Below are 16,371 nucleotides of genomic sequence, written 5' to 3'. Positions count from 1 at the left end.
GTCGTGATCCCCTCTCATCCATGTGGTGTTGCTTTATGCTCCGCGGGTATGGATTCATTGTAGTGAAATTGAAACTTCATGACATGTCATTGTTATAAACTTATAAATAATTTATTTCGCCCCGAAGACCGATCGCGGCTTCAAAGGTGCCCAATTGGCGGAGACAAGGTTCGTCTCTGACCCAGTTTGACCATGTTGAAGCGTTTTCCCTTCATATCTCTCGTGCGCTCTCGCGTTTAACTCTAGCCGCTTGTCAGCACGTCGCTTCAGTCTGTTTTTAACTTCTTGCTTCATGAAAAATCCATAAATCCGTGTATTTCGCAATGGCTTTTGCTGTATTGTTTTACGACGGCTGCTTAGAAAGCGCATTGTAGAAATGAACCCTGTAGTCTCTGCTATCTCTCTTGTCATCGCTGCTAGCTAGCTCACTTGCTAACATATGTCTGTCAGTGGCCTTATATTTTCACCTTATCCTCCAAGACTACAGCTGGCCTGCTCTTAACGCTCTTTGTATATAAACCCCGCTCTTAGTCGCAGGTGCTTTTTCCACCCCGCGTTGGATAAAGAGTCTGATTCATGCTAGTTTTCGCTTAAATCATTCTGTTTGTGCGCTTGCTTTTTGCAACCCTGAACCCTGTTTAGCAGAAGATGTGTGCCGGGCTTCTCCCACTGCTTAGTTAATTGGTGTCTTCTGAAACGTTCATTGTTGATGCGGAGCCAGAGACGTTTTCCTGTTCAAATTCGTTTCATAAATCACTGCTTGTGGTGTTTGATGGATAGTGGGGAATCTAGGAGTGGAGATATTCTTGCTACCTGGAATGCAAGGCCAGTGTTTCTTTGATGTCGGAAGGTCAAATGTTGCTCAGAAACGCAGGTACGCGGTTGACTTAGAAACTGGGCTGGTGTACTGCAAATGTTTTTAAGGTTCATTCCCAAACAGAATGAGTGTTAACTAGATCAGACTTAACGAGGCACAAAATCCTTAAAATGCACAACCGTTCAAAAGTCCGGATGTATTTGATGTTTTTGAAAGAAGTCTCTTCTGTTGACCAGGGTTTCATTTATTTGGTCAAAAATATAAGTATTGTGAAATATTATTGCAATTTAAAATACCCGTTTTCCATTTGAATATGTTAATGTAATTAATTCCTGTGATTATTTCTACAGTGTCACATGATCCTTCAGAAATCATTCTAATATGATTATTTGATGCTCAAGAAGCATTTATGAAAACGTACATTTTCATGTTTGTGGAAACCATCATACATTTTGTTTTTCAGGATTCTTTGATGTATAGAAAGTACAAAGGAACAGCATTTATTTAAAATATAAATCTTTTGTGGCATTATAAATGTCTTTACTGTCAGGTTTTATTAATTTAAAGCTACACTGTGTAATTTTTTAAGTTGATTCTTAGCAAAAACCACTTTGTTCTTTCAAAATGATTTGCTCATTAATGTATAATTACTTCCACCAACTAATCAAGTATTCTCGTAAGCGTAGAATCTGCCGTTTATAATACATACGGGTGAGGTGCTCGAATGGCGGAAGCCATGTTGCGCCTCCATCTTGAAAATACATTAGCCAAAGAGGGACAAACCTGGAAATTCGCGCTTCGCCTTTCGCGCTTTTACTCTCAGTGGCGCCGTGACGAATGCGAGCGGGAGATTACTCGCGACTGCCGGCAGATTTGAAATAATACGGCCACCGTAGGAGTTAAAACGCCCGCGAAATGGGAGAGGCTAGAAAGTAATATTCAGTTGGTAGTCATATACAATTTCACCGCTAGATGGGAGTAATTCCTACACAGTGTAGCTTTAATGCATTCTTGCTAGGGGTGAGCGATATACGATTAACCGGTAGAAATTTGTCAACTGAGATTTTGGACTATCGTCTCTATCACGGTTACGCTCCCGTGTCGTTGCCGTTCTGTTCCGTCTCGAAAGCTTATCGTTGAATGCATTATTAAGCTTTTCGGTTTAAAAACAAGTGATTTCAAGTGCAATAAGCAGCGAAAGCGGACTCAATTCGGTATATATGCCCGGCCCGCGCTGTCTGAGAAACTGTTTTCGAATCAAGCTGCTGCTCATACAGCGTGTGAGTACTGAACTTAGCGCCTAGATTTATTTTCTAGCGCCTTACTGAGCTTGAACAGTCAAATACACTCGGTTATGTCAAATGCCCGTCTTTGAGTGAGTATCCTCATAGTCATTTATGTTTAAGTGAACGTTAATGGTTAAGAAGAAAAGCAAATGTGTATCAGTATAGATCAGTGCATTCGCTCTTAAAGTGACAGCAGCCTAATAAACCTGCTTTGTTCTATTGTAGGTTTTTATTTCGAGTGCATGTCATTATTTTCTTTGTTCCTATTTTATCACCGACTGTTTACTTCTTCAGTGACCTTTTTTATTATTATTTTTTTTACTTAAGTTAGTTTGGCTAGTATTTATGGAAGCTTCTTTCCGCCACAGAGTAAAACATTTTAAAAGATAATTGCGACTTTTTATCTCGCAATTGCGAATTTATATCTCACAATTCTGACTTTATTTCTCACAATTGTGTATTATAATGTTAGAATTGCGAGTTTTATACTCAAAATTGCGAGAAATAAACTCGCAATTCTGACTTTAAAACACACAATTGCATGTTTATATCTAGCTATTCTGACTTTATAACACAATTGCGTGTTGTAAAGTCACAATTGCGAGATATAAACATGCATTCCTGAGAAAAAAAGTCCTAATTGCAAGTTTATTTCTCACAATTGTGACTTTATAACGTTTTTTGAGTGATTGTGATTAATGAAATTTCAATTTAGTTTTTATATCATAAAAACTTTATTTAAAGCAAAAATAACTATATCGTGATATATATCGTTATCATGAAATACAATTATTCATATCATGATATAAGATTTTGGTCATATCACCCACCCCTAATTCTTGCTGAATGAAAGTGTTGATTTCTTGTGAGAGAAGTGAGAGAAACCTTACTGACCCCAAACCTTTAAACAGTAGTGTCGACTCCAATGATTCACTAGTTGTCATCCAGTAAGATTATAGAGCTGTAAAATGAGAGTGGAGCAGCTCGAATCATTTGTTTTGTTCATATTAAGATCTCTGACGTCTTGGCAAATTTGAGCACCGACGTCGTTGAGATCTCTTCTGAAAGAGGAGACAAATGTGATTTTTTTTTTAGCCAGAGAAACATCTGAGAAGCAGCTCAAGTGGATTGAGATATTTAATAGATATCAAATCATCTAAATAGATGCGTTCATACGCTGAACATCTGTAACTCTGGAAGTGTTTGCGATGTAAAATCAAAGACGACACACTCGTGCAGAGTTCACACGCAGCCCAGGAATTCACAGCAATTAACCCTTCAGCGTCACATGTAAATATGAGCGCTGGAGGCCGTTAGTCTTTCACACACACACTGGGATCCTGCTTCTTTGTTCTGTCGGGCCCCTGGCCTGTTGCCATGGTGACGGTGCTGGCAGCACCTCACTATAATGGCTGGCGTGTGAGCTGTCCATCACTCCATCCCCCCGTAACACACACACACACACACACACACACATACATGATGTGTTATCATGTTTTATGGGGACTTTCCATAGACATACTGATTTTATACTGTACAAACTGTATATTTTCTCCCCTTACACTAACTCTACCCCTAAACCTGCCCATCACACAAAACTTTCTGCATTTTTACATTTAGTATGATTAAAAAGCTGTTTTCCTCATGCTGACCGAAAAATGTCTCAAAAAGGATTTCAAATATTGCCATCTTTGTGCCACACATTTTGTTCCCATAACATAGGGTTTACCTGGCCACACACACACACACACACACACACACACACACACACACACACACACACACACACACACACACACATCTGGAATTCTGTGCCATCTAGTGGCTCTTATCAAATTGTTTGTGTGTGTGTGTGTGTGTGTGTGTGCAGCCCTGTAAATGTGTAACAGTCCCTCTGATCTGATTAGATGTGTGTTTCTCAGGGCCCCTTATAAAAGCATGACGACGGTTACCATACTTTCCATACAGTTGTTGGTATTAAAATAATATTTCATCTGTCATCAATAAAGAAATAAAACAAAATAACATTAGGTGCATCCCAATTCATGTACTTAAAAAAAAAAAAAAGTTCCAAAAAGAAAACGGGCACTTCACGTTTGAAGCTCAACTGGTTTTACAGTAGTAACTATAGCAACTGTGGAATTCTGGTGGAAGCTGTGTGTATTCTAAATGGAGAACATTTAATTTAATGTCTATCCAATTAAATGAAGTGTGTCTCCGCCCCGTGACTGCGTTAGTCTCACCGTTCTGCTGTGTTTGATCACATGGGGGGGGGGGGGGGGGGGGGGGGCAGAAGGGTCTTCACAGGGACATTTTCTCATTTTCACCCTGATAAATGGGATATGACCTCCTTACAGACAGCAGCTGATGGAGGGAAAACCTGTTCTCGTCCCACCAGTTTGTCGACTTATCTTCAGGTTTTAATCATTTCTACTGGCAGCTAAATATTAATAAAGTTCTCCATGGTTCATTATAGGTTCTTCAGATCAATGCTTTGGTTTCTGGCTTCTTTAACCCTCTGGTGCTCTAAATGACCGAAAATCATTATTAATAATTCTGTTTTTCAATGAAATTAATGTATTTTTAGGGGATTTCTTTTTACAATAAATTCAATTTGCGCTGTATTTATAATCCACTTATTCACTTTTTTAGCATAGACCTGAATTTTTTTTCCCCAACTTAAACTGTCGTAAATCTTGAATGCTTTAGAGCACAGACTAAAGTTCGATCTCTTTTCGAATACGACACTTGGCTGATTATCGCTGAAGTGAAACAAGTTTAACAAAGTGGAATTTTATTTTAAATTTGTATATGAAATATATATTTTCAAAAACACATTTTACCCTAAAATTGCAAGAAAATCAAAAGCCATAAAAATACAATTTCCAAATTTGAGCTTTATATCTGATTTTTTTTGTGTGCGTTCAGTCAGATTTTGTTTGGCCGCAGTACCAAACGCGTCCACTAGATGCAATTCGTCTCCCATTCATTTCCAATGCCACTTTTGACCGTGAGGAGCACAAGTCTGAGTACTTTTTACAGGACCATTTAACCTGTTCGAATCGTGTGTGTGTGTGTGTGTGTGTGTGTGTTCACACAGCAAGTGCCAAAACCTTTACCAAGTTTCGTACCATTCCAATGAAGTAAAAAAAAACTAAAAACTTAAAATGTTTTGACAGAAGAGCACCGTCACTTGATCAGATGGTTTTCTAGAGAATATTAAGTTTCTCCAGTGACGTATATCAAAACCCCGCAAAATTAAAAGAAAGAAATTGTAATTTGCATGACAAGGAAGTAAACCGATTGTACTATAGTGATGAGAATCAACATTAGAATAATGAAAACGTTAAAACAAACATGTTTGTTGATGAATTATGAGAGTTTGCCTCTGAAATGGCTTAATTTGGACAAAATGTCAATCAATCAATCAATCAATCAATCAATCAATCAATCAATCAATCAATCAATCAATCAATCAATCAATCAATCAAGGCCCTAAAATAGGTTTCTTAAATTGATTATATTTTGGGGTAAAAACATTCATAGCATTTATTCAGTCATGCTGTCTAGTTAGGCATCTAAAACACAAAAGTGTGCCGAAATACCCGCTTTGCCGAGTATGCTTGTAAGCAGAGTCTTAAATGAGTTAAATAAAGTCTTAAAGGAACACTCCGACTTTTTGGGACTTTAGCCTATTCACCTAATCCAAATAAGTGACAAAATAAAACAAACATTTTCCTATTTACATGTTGTGATTTGTATAGTCACAGAGTGTACAAAAAAACAAAGTCACATGAGACACAGACATATTTTAACCGTATAAATACTGGGAACTATATTCTCTGAAGGCGAAGCACTGCTACTTGGGCGGAGTGATAACCGCAGAACCTGAGACGCGCCGTTGGTTTTGTTGACAGAAGAAACAACGACTTATCTAACTCTGGGGGATAAGGTGAATAGGCTAAAGTCCCAAAAAGTCGGAGTGTTCCTTTAAATGACCGTAAAGAGTGAGAAAATAGGATGTGTGTCAAATTATGTGTGTCTTAAAGTGACAGCCGCTCTGTCATTAATGTTTATCAAAGAACAAAAGAAAAAGAGACAATCAGTCACTGCTCTTGACTGAATAACTTTTGTAGCTTTAATAAGGATTCATTCAATTCAAATCAATTCACATTTATTTGTATAGCGCATTTCACAATACACATAATTTCAAACAAAGCAGCTTTACAGAAAATGCTCGAGTCCACATTACAATTTAGAGTGATCCGTTATCCGAGTTATGCATTTCAGAAATGTACATATACAATTCACAGCTTAAAATGTATTATTTTAAACACTAGCTAAGTTTCCATCCACTTGTCAATCAAATTATCTGAAGTTTGGTAAAAAAAACTCATGCGAATAAAGCTGGTGAAAGTGTGTTTCCGTCCAACGGCTTTAAAGCGAATAAAAACCTGTGCGTAAAGACGTCACATGCTGTTCTCTTACGTAGAGTTCTCTCGTACTGCGTCGAAGAACGCTACGGGAAAGATATTTCTTTGTCGAGATTGAAGCCAAAAATTAATCCTTAATTTTGTAATATTGTAAAACGCTTTTCTGAAGCATACAACCTAGGCGGAGCAATACAGCTCACCCATTGGCTGCTCTGCCAGAAAAGCACAGCCTATGCGAGGCCAGGACGCTGACCAATGAGGGCGCTTCGCGCCCTTCTGCGTCACCTCCCGCCCAAACAGGCGTGGCCTAGGCCTATAAATACGAGCATAGCTGTCTAACACGCCGATTTTCTAAAATTCACGAGCTACACGCATCGTTGGATTGGATTCGAGCCGCCACAGCCGTTTGGAACAAGCACCTCAGCAGGACGCGCCTCTTACCTGAAGCCGCTGGTCTTCGCCGCCTTCAGCCGCCGTTCCCTGCTGCGCTTCTCCGGCGTGGAATATCCTTTACATTATGTGTGTGTGTTTTGTGTGTGTGTTCGCCGTCGCGACACACAGTTTTTCCACCACTAGAGAGCCGAGCGTCTTTTTCAAGATGCCTCGCACCTCCTGTGGCTCGTGTAGAGCCCCGCTCAGCGACAGGGACCACGTGCTTGTGTTTCCTGCCTGTGAGTATCACGCAGCTTCAGCTCTCGTCGATGGCGGCTGCCATCGCTGTAATTTGATGCCTACGGTGACTCTGCGGACTCGCCTGGCGTTCATTTACTGAAGCTGCATCTTTTCCGCCTGCTGTAGTGCCGCGCCGTGAAAAGCGCCGTGCTTAGCAGAGCCCGGAACCTCCCTTCACCACGAGGTGCTCGCCGCTGCTGCCGCCAGCTTCTCCGCCCGCTTCGCTGGACTCTATGATTGACGGACAATGGCCGCTGTGTGCCGCCGCGTCCGTCATGAACGAGGAAGGTGAAGCCGCGTCTGTGGAGGAAGACTGCTTTTCTCTCCCGCTTCGGATGGGCGAGCTCCGAGGATCTCCCCTCCCCCGCCGCTCATGAGCGTCGACGGAGAAAGACCAGCATCGATGCGCTTACCGGCTGGATGGCTGTTTTTCTGCAGAGGAACGTACGTTACCGTCCTCACGACCCGCGCCCTTTTCTTCCTGAATTCACGAAGAAAGCGCGGAGTCCCGGAAAGCCCCGTCTTTAGCCAGGATGCGCACTTCTGCTTCGAGGGAAGCTACAGTGTTAAAATCCCGCCGCGGCCGGATTTCACTAAAATGTCTCGCTCGCACAGTCCCAACATACGCGACCGTGCCAGTGTATTTTGCAGTCACCAAATCAGCATCAATGCTCGTTTGCCTGCACACAAACGCCGTTTTCACGACGCCCCAGGTAAATCTGAAAATGTATTTTCTGGTGTCCCGGCCACGGCCGATGGTGTAATGTGTGTATCCGTAATGCCCACGACTCAGTGCCCATTCATACACACAAGCACAGCCCTGCACAATACAGGGCTTGCACACATAAAATCGACTCGTGTCGATTGTGCAATACATGTAAGTTAGTGAACGTGCCCGCTTTTTAGTGCCCACAATCACTACACACTGCATGTCCCGTGGTTTCTGTCGAAACGAATGCACGGTCAGTCGGTTCTGATAGACAGTACTCTCTGTGCTACACGGTGTCCCGGCCACAGCCGATGATGTAATGTGTGTAACTGCAATGCCCACGACCCAGTGCCCATTCATACACACAAGCACAGCCCCACACAATACATTGTGCACTATATGTAGTGAGCGTGCCCGCTTTCAAGTGCCCACAATCACTACAAGCTACATGTCAACATGGTTTCTACGGAGCTCGCACCGCGTGCTCTCTCTCTCTCTCTCTCAGCTGAGAGAGCTGAGCGCGCGCGCGGGCTGCCCGCTCGATAAGCGCGCCCCCGCATCACGCCATGTTACAGCACACGACTGCTCTCGTGTCGCCGCCATTTCGCGACCAGAGCCCGGTTTTTCAACCCGTGCAAGCACAGCCCCGTACAACACAGGGTCTGCACACATAAAAACGACTCAGGTCGTTTGTACTTTACATGTAGTGAGCGTGCCCACTGTCCAGTGCCCACAACCACTACACACTGCACGTTCCGCGGTTTTTCTGTAAAAACGAAACCAACGGACGATCAGTCAGTTCACAAACACAGTATTCCCGGTGTTATAAATGTGCCCGCTACCACGCGCCCACATTTATTCACAAATATACGAGCCCTACGGGCAGCCCCGTTCAACACAGGGTTTGCACACTTAAAATCGACTCAGATCGATTGTGCTTTACATGTAGTAAGCGTGTCCACTGCCAAGTGCCCACAACCACTACACACTGCACGTTCCGCGGTTTCTGTATAAACGAAACTAACGAACGGTCAGTCAGTACACAAACACAGTGTCCCCGGTGTTATAAATGTGCCCGCCACCAAGCGCCCACGTTTATTCACAAGCATAACGAGCCCTACGGGACTCGTCCCGCGCGCTCTCTCTCGACACAGAGAGCCGAGCGTGCGCGGGATGCATACTGTGTTAAACATGCCCCCCCGCCTCACACGCCACGGCGTCCATGTTACAGCACACGGTTGCTCTCGTGTCGCCGCCATTTCGCGACCAGGGCCCAGATTACATTCAACCCCTAGTCACACGTGCAGATGCATGGGAAGGACTTCCCGGGGTCTCAGAATGGGTGCTAGAGACTATAAAAAGAGGCTATTCGCTACAGTTTCATCGACGCCCTCCCCGTTTCACGGGAAAAGTCGAAACCACGGTAAAAACAGAAGTAGCACATCTACTTCGAGCCGAAATAGCGAAGCTATTGAGCAAAGGGGCCATAGAGCCTTTATCTCAAGCTCAGAGCGAAGGGGGTCTGTACAGCAGATATTTCCTGGTACCGAAGAAAGACGGGGGTCTCAGACCCATTTTAGATCTAAGGCGTCTGAACAAAACGCTAACAAAGCGGAAGTTCAGAATGCTCACGACCAGAAGTATCCTCGCGCAAATTCGCCGAGGAGACTGGTTTATGGCAATAGATCTGAAAGACGCGTATTTTCACATACAAATTGCGTCACGTCACAGGCGATTTTTGAGATTCGCCTTCGAGGGCCGGGCATATCAGTACACAGTCCTGCCATTCGGCCTATCCCTAGCACCTCGTACATTTACAGTGTGCATGGACGCGGCGCTGGCACCCCTGAGACTCCGGGGCGTTCGAATTCTGAACTATTTGGACGATTGGCTAATTCTGGCTCAATCGCCGTCAGAACTCGCTCACCACAAGACACTAATACTCGATCACCTCGAGTGCTTAGGTCTGAGAGTCAATTGGGAGAAAAGTTCACTGTTTCCCAGTCAAAGGATCTCCTTTTTAGGACTGGATCTGAACTCACTGTCTATGACAGCACAGCTGTCATCACAGCGCAGGCGAAATACCCTGCAAATGGCGAAATCCTTCCTCAGCGGCCACATAGTGCCACTCAGGAGATTTCAGAAAATGCTGGGCCTCATGGCCTCAGCCTCAACAGTGCTGCAGTTGGGCCTGCTGCGCATGCGCCCACTACAGTTCTGGTTGAGAGCGCGCGTACCGCGCCGAGCATGGTTACACGGTCGCTATCGCCTCAAGGTCACTCAGGAATGCATTTCAGCCCTGACACCATGGAGAGCGTCAGACTGGTACCGGTCAGGTGTAAGCCTGGGGACTTCCTCGAGCCTGAAGGTGGTGTCCACGGACGCGTCCACCTCAGGCTGGGGAGCACTGCTCGTCGGCAGTCCGCTCTTTGGCCAGTGGTCAGAGCGAGCCGAACTACCGCACATAAACTGCCTGGAAATGATGGCAGTGGACTTTGCGCTGAGGCGCTTCTGTCCCCGGATAAAAGGACACCACGTCCTGGTCCGCTCGGACAACATGTCGGTAGTAGCCTACATAAACCGCCAGGGTGGCGTGAGATCCCGGAACCTATTCAGGTTAGCGGAACGCATACTGGTGTGGGCCCAGCACAACCTGCGCTCGTTAAGAGCAATGCACGTGCCAGGCCACTTGAACGTAGGCCCGGACAGACTCTCACGGAACAACGTTCCCACGGGAGAGTGGTCCCTACACACACAGACAGTGCGTCTGCTGTGGAAAACGTTCGGCAGAGCGGAAATAGACCTGTTTGCAAACCAGGAAAACGCTCATTGCCCAGAATTCTTTTCGAAGAGCGCGAACGCGCTGGCCAGAGTCTGGCCCCGCCGCCCGCTCTATGCTCTTCCTCCTGTCTCACTCCTGCCTCAAGTGCTGGAGCGTATCAAGGAGAGCGGATGCTCAGTACTGCTAGTTGCTCCATTCTGGACGAATCAGACCTGGTTCCCAGCTTTGATGCGACTGAAAAGTACTGCCCCGTGGCCGATTCCAGTGAGGAGAGACCTCCTCTCACAGGCCAAGGGCTCGATTCTGCATCCTCACCCCGAGCTTTGGTCCCTACACGTATGGGCCATAAACGGGTACCCGCTAACCTCCCAAGAGGAGTGTTAGACACGATCGAACAAGCTAGGGCTCCGTCTACTAGACGGCTCTACGCTTCCAAATGGTCGGTGTTCTCTGGATGGTGTTCAGATCAAGGTCTGTCACCACTTCAGTGTGGAGAACCGGAGATTCTCTCCTTCTTGCAAGAGCTATTGGATAAGGGAAGAACCCCATCCACGCTCAAAGTCTATGTGGCTGCCATATCAGCGTTCGTTAATCCAACGCTTGGCCGTTCACTAGGCAGGAACGACCTGGTGGTCCGCTTCCTGAGAGGCGCCAGGAGGTTAAACCCTCCAAGGCCTCCTTCAGTCCCCGTTTGGGACCTTTCTACAGTGTTGAACGCTATGAAAGGGGCCCCTTTCGAGCCTATTCACTCAGTTGACATGAAACACCTGTCTCTCAAGACCGTGTTTCTTTTGGCTCTCGCTTCAGTGAAGCGTGTGGGAGACTTGCAAGCGCTCTCAGTGAGAGCTTCTTGTATGGAGTTCGGGCCAAACGACTCTATAGTCGTATTGAAACCGAAGCATGGGTACGTGCCTAAGTCCCTCAACACACCGTTCAGGGCTCAGGTCATCTCCCTGTCGGCCCTGCCGGCCTCAGAGGACGGAAATAGCTCCCTTTGCCCGGTCAGGGCATTAAGAGCTTACGTGTCCCGCTCCGCTGTTTTTCGACAGACGGAGCAGCTCTTCGTTTCGTTCAGCGGGCGCTCCAAGGGACGAGCCGCAACGAAACAGAGTCTGTCTCGATGGGTAGTGGACGCCATTGCGCTAGCCTACGCATCTAGAGGCTTGGAATGCCCTTTGGGCATCAGAGCACATTCCACGAGAGGCATGGCCTCTTCATGGGCTTGGTATAGCGGAATCTCGTTACATGATATCTGTATGGCGGCAGGCTGGGCCTCCCCGTCTACATTTATTAGGTTCTATAACCTAGAGGTTCCTGCGTTGCAGGCTAAACTGCTCTCGGTCTAGAAGACTATGTACAAGTGTTCCTGCCCCGCACTGCGGCCCAGGTCACTTCAATGGTAATATGTACAAGTGCTCCTGCCCCGCGCTGCGGCCCAGGTCACTTCAATGTCTAATATGTATAAGTGTTCCTGCCCCGCGCTGCGGCCCAGGTCACTTCAATGTTTAAGCATCACTCACTGACAATGTGTCCCATGAGCATGCTATTACCCCTCATATATATCTATATTTACATATATATGCTATTATGCCTTAAGAGGCACTACTATAAGGGATGATGCTATTTTAGCCGCTCTCCCTATACTTCTTGGGGTAGGCACTTGTATACCAGGGCGCGCGCGGCCTTAGGTGTCTGTGTCGGTCCAAGAGCACGCACGGCGTTTTACATGGGGTTCCCGTAGCGTTCTTCGACGCAGTACGAGAGAACTCTACGTAAGAGAACGTACTCGGTTACTAACGTAACCTCGGTTCTCTCTAGGAGAGGGAACGAGTACTGCGTCTCATGCCGTGCGTGTCCACGCTGCGTCGCTTCATTGACGAAAATCGGCGTGTTAGACAGCTATGCTCGTATTTATAGGCCTAGGCCACGCCTGTTTGGGCGGGAGGTGACGCAGAAGGGCGCGAAGCGCCCTCATTGGTCAGCGTCCTGGCCTCGCATAGGCTGTGCTTTTCTGGCAGAGCAGCCAATGGGTGAGCTGTATTGCTCCGCCTAGGTTGTATGCTTCAGAAAAGCGTTTTACAATATTACAAAATTAAGGATTAATTTTTGGCTTCAATCTCGACAAAGAAATATCTTTCCCGTAGCGTTCTTCGACGCAGTACTCGTTCCCTCTCCTAGAGAGAACCGAGGTTACGTTAGTAACCGAGTACGTTTTGCGATCAAAATGGTATATCGAATTGATTTGAGACATTTTAAGGTGTTTCCATTAATTTTCGCACTAACATTCAAGCCAACATTTGCTAGACAAAATGGATTCATTATTTATTCGGCAAATAACGTTTCCATCAGCGTTTATCGCATAAACCGTATATCGATCAAGATCAAATCCGATGAGACCGAACGCATTTCATTTGAGTCGATATTCATGAAATTCAATCGAATTTTACTGTTTTTCATTCGATATCACTTAATTCGGATACAAACGTGTGGATGGAAACATAGCTACTGTAATAGTTTCAGGCAATGAGCTCATTGAAGTAATGAATACTTGTTTGTTGACAAATGATTATGACATTTAGAAAAATTGGTGCACGTTAATATTCATGTTAATGCCAAAATAGTGTCTGCCAGTTTGTTGTGTATTCCTGCCGACAGATAAAATGAAGCTTTCGTGTGTGTGTGTGTGTGTGTGTGTGTGTGTGTGTGTGTGTGTGTGTGTGTGTGTGTGTGTGTGTGATATCAGCAGGAGAAGCTACAGAACATCACGGGGCGATGGAAGTCAAAGCGCGCGGGGAAAAAGACGAGACCCGTCCAATTATCGGAGAGGTGTGAGGGGTCGTCCTCGGACCCAGTCACTGCCGGGATACCCGAGGTGCGAGCCGGCCTTAAACACAGATGCAGAAGTGAGACGGTCAATGTTGGCTTTCACACACACACACAAACACACACACACACACACACACACACACACGGGGAAGGCTTTTTACACCCCTGCAGGGGGTAATAAAGCGAGTTAAAGCATCACACTTCTGTAAACTTAATCTACACGGCTTTAATTACTATTTGGCGCCTCTCTTCTCTCTCTGGTTTTCTCTGCATCTCCGCGTCTCTGCTTGAGTTCTTGCTGACAGTCATGAAAACGAGATTTGCTCGGTTGGGGTTCCTGTTTGACTGATCGGCATGGAGCAAATTAACAACAAGCAACACACACACACACACACACACTTCCCCCATCTCTGTTTGTATTACCTTTTCTTCTTTCTTCTGAAGTACTGGAGCCAAAAGACCTTCCTGATAATCAACAGTCTCCTGACACACACACACACACACACACACAGGCTCTTCTGTCTCTTAAAGGAATAGTCACACAAAACCACTCATTATCATGTCATTTCAAACTCGAATGACATTATAAATGATATTTTGCATGTCATGTAAGCGCATGAAGACTACAGCTGTCAAACACTGTAACAGAACTGCATATTTATCATATTACACTTTTTTTTTAACAGCCATACAACAGGAATTTATTGAAGTTTAAACCATTATTTAATGAAAAACTTGCTTACTGTCCATTTTTTTTTTTTTTTTTATAATAATATTTTTTTCAAATTTAGTTTTATAATAATTTAATCCCATTTGTAATCTCAGTGCTTCACATTTAAATAATTTCAAATAGTTTTTTTTTTTTTTTTTTTCAGATAGTTGCCAAACCAACTTTTATAATTTTCATTTATGTTTAAATTGTTCAAGTTTATGTTTTTGGTAACAGTTTTTCATCTAATATTTTATTAAATCTAATTTAAATTAACAATAATGTTTTTAAACCCTGATTTTAACCCTTTAATAAACCTAATTTGAACCTTTTTTGGTGTTTTTATTTCTTCTTTTTGCAGCTTTTTATTTTATTTCAGCTGTATTCCAAATAACCATAATGATTTTATTAGTTTAATGTTAGCTAACGATAATAACCCTGATTTTAACTCTTTAATAGCCCTGATTTTAACCCTTTTGGTTTTTTTTAAAAAATTTTTGGAGCTTTTCATTTTATTTCAGCTGTATTTCAATTAACCATCATGTTTTTATTAGTTTATTGTTAGCCAACAATAATAACTTTGATTTTTAACCCTTTATTAGCCCTGATTTGAATCCTTTTTGGTGTGTTTTTTTCTTTTTATTGCTTTTTGTTTTATTTTAGTTCAGCTTTATTTCAACTAACAATACTGTTTTTAATAGTTTAATGTTAATTAATGATAATAATCCTGATTTTAACCCTTTAACGTCCCTGATTTTAACCCTTTAACGTCCCTGATTTTAACCCTTTTTTATTTATTTATTGCTTTTTATTACTTCAGCTGTATTCCAACTAACAATACTGTTTTTAATAGGTTAATGTTAGTTAATGATAATAACCCTGATTTAAACCCTTTAACGTCCCTGATTTTAACCCTTTTTATTTTTTTATGGCTTTTTATTTTATATTACTTCAGCTGTATTCCAACTAACAATACTATTTTTGATAGGTTAATGTTAGTTAATGATAATAACCCTGATTTTAACTCTTTAATAACCCTAATTTTAACCCTTTTTTGGCGTTTTTCTTCTTCTTTTTGGACCTCGACAGCCCCAGTACCAATTTATTGTGTGCAAAAAAACAACAACTTGGCCATTCCCGTTAAACATCTCCTTTTTTGTGTGTTTTACAGGAAGTCGCACAGGTTCGGGACGACACGAGGGTGAGTAAAGGATGTCAGACTTTTGATTTTTGAGCGGACTATCCCTTTAAGACGGTCATCAGACGGGACTAACGCGCTTTCATTCCCCTCTCTTTCTCTTCTTCGGTGCTCGTTAGTTCCTCCGAATGAATGTACACATCGCTGTCTCTCGAGAGCGGAGATGCAGGGCTATTGTGCAGCTGTAATCCTGCAGATATGACACATACAGGCAGACAGCAGGGCAGACAGACAGGCCACAGAAGCCTGCAGAGAGACACTGAGGTGTACCTGCTGCTGAGACCCAACTGGAGCCAGTGTAATGAGCTGTGAAATTCAGCTCGCAGACACTGCTTCAGCCACACTGCCAAAACACAGGCCCTGCCTCCACAATCAGTTCGGACGCACATGGGTCAATAATAATAGCGCAAGAGTTTGCTTTTCCATTCAGCTGAATTCATTGCGCTTGACGAAAACTGTACATTTGTATCGCCAAAGCATTTTTTTTTATAATTACTTTCAATATAATACTTGCAGGGAAATTGAAGAGTAAAAATATAGTTAACACGCAATATTAACATAGATTAACGATCGAAAATAAACTTAATTCGAAAAAAAATATTACATGAATTAAAAAAAATTATTAAAAATTAAAATGAGATTTTTATATTTAAATAAGCATTTAAAATAAGTAAAATAATAAGTGTAGTGCAAATGTAGTTGTGGATTTCTTAACGAAAAAAATTATGGTGCATGATCAATTAAAAAGTGAATTGAGAAAAGTAAAATAAAAGCATACATTAACAAAAGAAACCTAAAGGAACAGTGTAAACAGTGTTCAAAACAATGCATTCATTAAAAGATTAATTAAAATTAATACGTGACTATTATTAAATATATTTAACATGAAGATTATAATAAGGTTATGAATAAAAATATTATAAATACATTTATAAATAA

At 43.2% G+C, this 16,371-nt stretch overlaps 1 long non-coding RNA gene across 1 annotated transcript in view; it reads left to right on the top strand.

Moving 5' to 3' along the window:
• Window positions 1-15,886, top strand: part of LOC306999235 — a 35,919-nt gene extending 20,033 nt beyond the window's left edge. The window contains exons 3-5 of the long non-coding RNA XR_013797784.1: window positions 13,443-13,571; window positions 15,406-15,435; window positions 15,552-15,886. This is a non-coding gene — a long non-coding RNA (uncharacterized lncRNA). The remainder of the gene's footprint in view (window positions 1-13,442; window positions 13,572-15,405; window positions 15,436-15,551) is intronic.
• The last annotated feature ends 485 nt before the right edge of the window (window positions 15,887-16,371 follow it).

Source organism: Phoxinus phoxinus, assembly GCF_949152265.1.
Source record: "Phoxinus phoxinus genome assembly, chromosome: 1".
Taxonomy (NCBI): Eukaryota; Metazoa; Chordata; class Actinopteri; order Cypriniformes; family Leuciscidae; genus Phoxinus; species Phoxinus phoxinus.
Note: the sequence above shows the minus strand (reverse complement) of the source record. Positions and strands in the feature narration are given on the sequence as shown.